Genomic DNA, 6,020 nt, shown 5'->3' with positions numbered 1-6,020 from the left:
CTCCTCAGGGAAGATGGGAGTGAGGAAGACAAAACTCTCCGGTTACAAAGCCAACCAGGCTCAGGTGTCTAAAAGGGAATTTGGCCAGAGACACTCTTTTCTCTCCCCTTGCCTCCCACCCAGAGGGGCCTGCGCCATAGCCTGACAGCTGGCTTCCTGCAAGTTATGGCTCTACAATTATGGGTGGCTTCGTTAAGACAAAAGCCATATAACAACTGGCTGCCTCAGAACTATTGCTGCCAAGCCCCACATGCTCTTTTCAAGGCAAGGCCTGAGCACTGAATAGCTGGTAAAACAGAGGCAGATGTCCTCCTCCCCAGGCAGCTGTTTAAAGGCTGTCACCCTTTTTGTTAGCTCTTCTGAGGGCAACCCTAAAAGGCAAATGTCTGGCCATTTCATCTGCCTTGAGGCTTCAAATCTGAAATAGGCACATTTGCTACGGTTTTGACTTCAAGTTGATTTTAGTAAGTCACTGGGGAAGAGGGTGTAGGGAGGCTGGTTTTTTGAGGTGTTTTTGTTAAAATTGTGATCTTTATCACTGCCTTTAGAAATGTGTTGACTTACACGTTTCTGGGCACAGTCCCAGGATCGGAGCAGAAATGGGGTGAGGTTTACATCACAAATAAATTGAAGAGGAAACAGATAATCTGACAGGACAAAACATATTAAACTTCTAGGACCCAAGCCCTGGATTGTTTTTATTGAAAAAACAAACTTAAAAAAAAAAAAAAGAAAGAAATCAAAGGCAATGAAAAACATGATCTTAATCAATAGGAAGAAAAAACACAGGTTACAAGGTTCATAGTCACCCTGAGTCTGGCTTGCCTGGGAATTCTGAATGCATCAAGGGCTTGGGCTGGGGTCCCTTGGGAAAACAGAAAACAATAGCTCCCTTTCCGTGTTTTCTTTTTTCTTCGCAGCTGGACTTAGAGGTGCTGCTGCAATGAGGCCCTGGCCATTGATGTTTTCATCTCACAGAAAATAAAGCAGGCTTGCCTTGCCCAGTTGTACTCAGCCCCAATGTATAATGGAAGAGCAATTTGTTGTCATATATACTGAGGGCAGACTCCCTCTTACTAGCTGGGTTCTTGGGCAAAATATCTATCTATAAATTAATGATGATGCCACTCACCTCAGAAGACTGCTATAGAACTCATGCAAAATTAAATACTAAGTGCCTGGGCATAGTGAACATTTCTAAAATGCTATTTCTTCTTCCCTCAGGTTGGAAACGGAGAAGGCAATGGCACCCCACTCCATTATTCTTGCCTGGAAAATCCCATGGACGGAGGAGCCTGGTAGGCTGCAGTCCATGGGGTCACTGAGGGTCGGACATGACTGAGTGACTTCACTTTCACTTTTCACTTTCATGCATTGGAGAAGGAAATGGCAACCCACTCCAGTGTTCTTGCCTGGAGAATCCCAGGGATGGGGGAGCCTGGTGGGCTGCCGTCTATGGGGTCGCACAGAGTTGGACATGACTGAAGTGACTTAGCAGCAGGTTGGGAAGAGGTAGCTATGATGTCCCATAGTTCTGAATACACACTAAAATTGCCATCTTATTCCATTTCAATCCTAGTCTTTTAGCAAAGCTAGTTATGTGCCTCCCAGTCATTAAGGAGGCAGAACCTAGATACCATACACCTCCCATCTCAATACTATCTTATGAAGTCCCTGATCTTCTGGAATCACTGTGGTTGCCCAAAACAGAGTTTGGAAAGGCTTTAACAAGATGCCCATCAATAACACAATAGCTGTTTCCAGACCTTTGAAGGTCAAAATGTTTCCCATATTCCTGGGTAATGCCTCCAATGGGACTTGCCTTCTGTAGCACCTTCAAGATGGGTATTAGCCATGGGCAAATCAACAACAATCCAGTACTGTTAATTCTACTGTAAAGCTACTTAGAGAAAATTCAAATTTCCAGATAAGAAAAAAGTTGTAGAAAATGGACAATAACTATAGTTTATAAAGAAGAAAAGTTTCTCCTAAATTTTGAGAGACTTACTGGCAGGTCAGCCTTTTCAAACCAAAGGGGTCTCAAAGTTGCTGGGTCTAGTTGATAAATGGTACATATATTTTTTTAAATATTTAGCAATACAAAATGGAAGAAGGGTCTTAGTTTCCAAATAAGAAATTTAGATTTAACCACATCTTTAAAACCATTTAACTTCATTTCTAGAGGACCTCACAGACATAAAAATACAAAGATGTTCAATCCAGAATTATTTAAAATAGCCAAACTTGGAAACCAAATCAATGTCCATTAGCTAGGGACCAACGAGTTAAATAATAACATAAAAAAGGCTATTCTGCAGACACTAAAAATAATGTAACTCTGTATCTACTGACAACTAACGTGGTCCACTGCATATTACTGGGTAACGAAAGCTTACTATAGAAGACCATATATCACAGGTTGGGCTTCCCTGATGGCTCAGCACTAAGAATCTGCCTGCAATGCAGGAGACTGAGGTTTGATCCCTGGGTTGGGACAATCACCTGAAGGGGGAAATGCAGTCCACTCCAGTGTTCTTGTCTGAAAAATCCCATGGACAGAGGAGCCTGGTGGGCTACGGTCCAAAGGGTCAGAGTTGGATACCACTGAACGACTGAGCATGCACGCACATAGTATAGTGCAGCAGTTCTCAGATTTCTGGTCTCAGGAATCCTGCACACAGAAAGATTATAGAGCAGTCCAAAGAACTTCTATTTTTGTTTATATGAGATATACAGTATAGACACTGATATACTGTACTTGAAAAAAAAAAAACCCAGCCTCTTAATTTTTCTGTGAACCTAAAACTGCTCTAAAAGATATTTCAAGGAAAAATTAATATTCAGTTCAGTTGCTCAGTCGTGTCCAACTCTTCACGACCCCATGAACTGCAGCACGCCAGGCCTCCCTGTCCATGACCAACTCCCGGGGTCTACCCAAACCTATGTCCATTGAGTCCGTGATGCCATCCAACCATCTCATCCTCTGTCGTCCCCTTCTTCTCCTGTCCTCAATCTTTCCCAGCATCCACGTCTTTTCAAATGAATCAGCTCTTTGCATCAGGTGGCCAAAGTATTGGAGCTTCAGCTTCAGCATCAGTCCTTCCAATGAACACCCAGGACTGATCTCCTTTAGGATGGACTGGCTGGATCTCCTTGCAGTCCAAGGGACTCTCAAGAGTCTTCTCCAACACCACAGTTCAAAAGCATCAATTCTTCAGTGCTCAGCTTTCTTTATAGTCCAACTCTCACATCCAAAAAGTTCATTTAAAAATAACAACACTGACTCATATTTACAAAATAATGTATTTTATGGAAAAAAATTATATTTCTCACCATACTCCCCACAAAATGTAGTACTGTTTTACACTTTGGCATATCTCTTTAATGTCTGGCCCAAAGGAAGAAAGGTAGATTAGCTTCTGCATTATAGCAAGTGTTGTTAGTTTGTTAGGGCTGCCATAACAAAATACCACAGACTGGGTGGCTTAAACAGCATTTATTTTTTTTCAATAAATTCTGGAGGCTAGAAGTTCACAATTAAGGTGTTGGCAGACTTGGGAATTCCCTGATACTTCAGTGGTTAAGACTCTGCTTTCAGTGCTGGGCCCCGGTTCGATCCCTGGGCACAGCCAAAAAAAGAAAAGGGTGCTGGGAGACTTGACTTCTCTTGTCTCCTCTTGGCTTGCAGATGTCTGCCTTCTTACTGTCACACATGGTCTTTGCTCTGTACATGCACATAGCTGATGCTTCTTTTTTGGTTGTCAAACGATCCTTTATTTAAGTATGTTCCTTTGTTGTCCTTAACTAGCTGGGCATTCCACTGGACCATTGTTGATGTCATCTATGATGTCACTGAGGGCGGCAGCCATCAACACTGCAGTCCACAGACTGGGCAGTACCTGGGATCTCTTTAATGATTCCAGACAGTTCTTGAACTAAAATTAAGTGCCACATCTGCTGGGCAATGCTGACAATCTCATCAAAAATTGTATTTCCACTGTGCTTAATGTTCTGCCTCCTTCTGTCTCTTGGGCATTCCTTGAGGGTTCGAATGATCAGGGAAGAGGCAAAAGGAACTTCCTCAGTCTGGCCCTGTCTGTTCCGTATCAGTCAGTTTCATTGTCATTCTCAGACCCCCCTAATCACCAGTTACTAGGCAATATCATCAACCAAACATTTTTGCAGACAGACCCAGGGACTGATCTTGGTAGTCTGGGGTCCAATGTTTCTTCATGCGTCCAAATTTCCTCTCCTTATAAGGACATCAGTCAGACTGGCTTAGGGCCCACAGTAATAGCCTCAGCCTCATTTTAACTTAACTACCTCTTTAAAGGTCCTATCTCAAAATAGTCACCTTCTGAGGTACTAGGGGGTGAGAGCTTTAACATATGAATTCTCAGGGGACACAATTCAGCCGGTAACAGCAGGTATAATGGGAAGTAGCTAGTAATAGCACAGCAGAAGTACCGAGAGCAAACTAAGTTATCTCTAAAAAACACGTATCTAAAACCTAAAACTACCAACTTATAAAATTCTAGAAAACATAAGAATATACACACATACTATTCTATTAACCATCAGTGTGGTGATGTTACCATATCACATAGCCTCTGGAGACCCCAATGTACACTCAGGAGAGAATTAGAGTGAAAAAGGTCAACTATATCTTAGTATTTTCATGAGAACAGTAGGATCTTCTTGCCCCTCTAAAGGATCAGGGACTCTGAGGGGTCCAAAAATTACATTTTGAGAACCACAGATACAAGCTTTATGACCTCAGACAAATTTCTTAACCTTATTGAATCTCAGTTTCTAAAATGAGGTACAATAACATCAACTTATCAACTTATCAAGGCTTCCCTGATAGCTCAGTTGGTAAAGAATCCATCTGCAATGCGGGAGACCTGGGTTCGATCCCTGAGTTGGGAAGATCCCCTGCAGAAGGGAAAGGTGACCCACTCCAGTATTCTGGCTTAGAGAATCCCATGAACTATATAGTCCATGGGGTTGCAAAGAGTTGGACATGACCGACCAACTTTCACTTCACTTCAACACCAACTTAAGTGGGCTTGTGAAGATTTAATGAATAAATACACATTTACAAATAAATGACAAATGTGAATACTGTTAATATTAGCTATTATCATTTGTGAAAAATTACTTAGCAATATATGTGCCTAAATGCATAAGAAGTAGTAACTTGTGGATGAGGAAATTTATTTTTTAAACGAATATTTAAATTGAAGCATAACACACACACTGGAAAAAGTTTAAGACATAAAAGGATATCGCTTGATGCTTTTTCACACAGTAAGCTTATCTTACCTTTAAGAGATCATTTTACTAACAACAAAGTTATTGATAAACAACCACAACAGCTGCCCCTTTTCTTACCTATAGTATCCTTGGGCTTTGCTATCCATCTCCCTGAAGGCATAAAGACAGAATCTGAGAGGTGTTCCTTAACTCATACCCCTCTGGCTCCCTTTAGTGCCAGGAAAATGGCAGAGTGCAAGAGCAAACCTGAACTAAGCTTTGCGTCATTATGAAGCTGGATTCTCATCAGTGTCCAATTTAGTAAACTCTGAAGTTCACTTAAAAAATAACCATTATAAGTAATATTTATCATGTCTCTACCAAGGGTATGGAGTTTATTTGGGGGTAACTCATTATGTCCCATCCAAAAAAACCCACAAACTTATTCTCATAACAAAGTTCTTTTTATAACAACACAGATCTCATGTAACAATCGTGGTGAGAGATTCTTTTTCCCCTCCTCTTCTTAAAAGAGTTAAGGGTGAAGCCAGCGGTGCCTTAAAAGTCAACCGGAGCGATGTTAGCTGCAACTTGTTAGCTGCAACTTGTCAGCTGCAACTTAACTCTATTTCACTGCAGAATGAACTGCAAATTGGCAACACTAAGGGAGACTGGATTATAAGCAGAGATCAAATCCTCCAACCTTGACCTCATTACAGTTTGGTGAAAGGGGACATGGAATCTTAAACAATTCTGTTAGCGCC

This window comes from Capra hircus, chromosome 28, assembly GCF_001704415.2.
Source record: "Capra hircus breed San Clemente chromosome 28, ASM170441v1, whole genome shotgun sequence".
NCBI classification, from domain to species: domain Eukaryota; kingdom Metazoa; phylum Chordata; class Mammalia; order Artiodactyla; family Bovidae; genus Capra; species Capra hircus.
Note: the sequence above shows the minus strand (reverse complement) of the source record.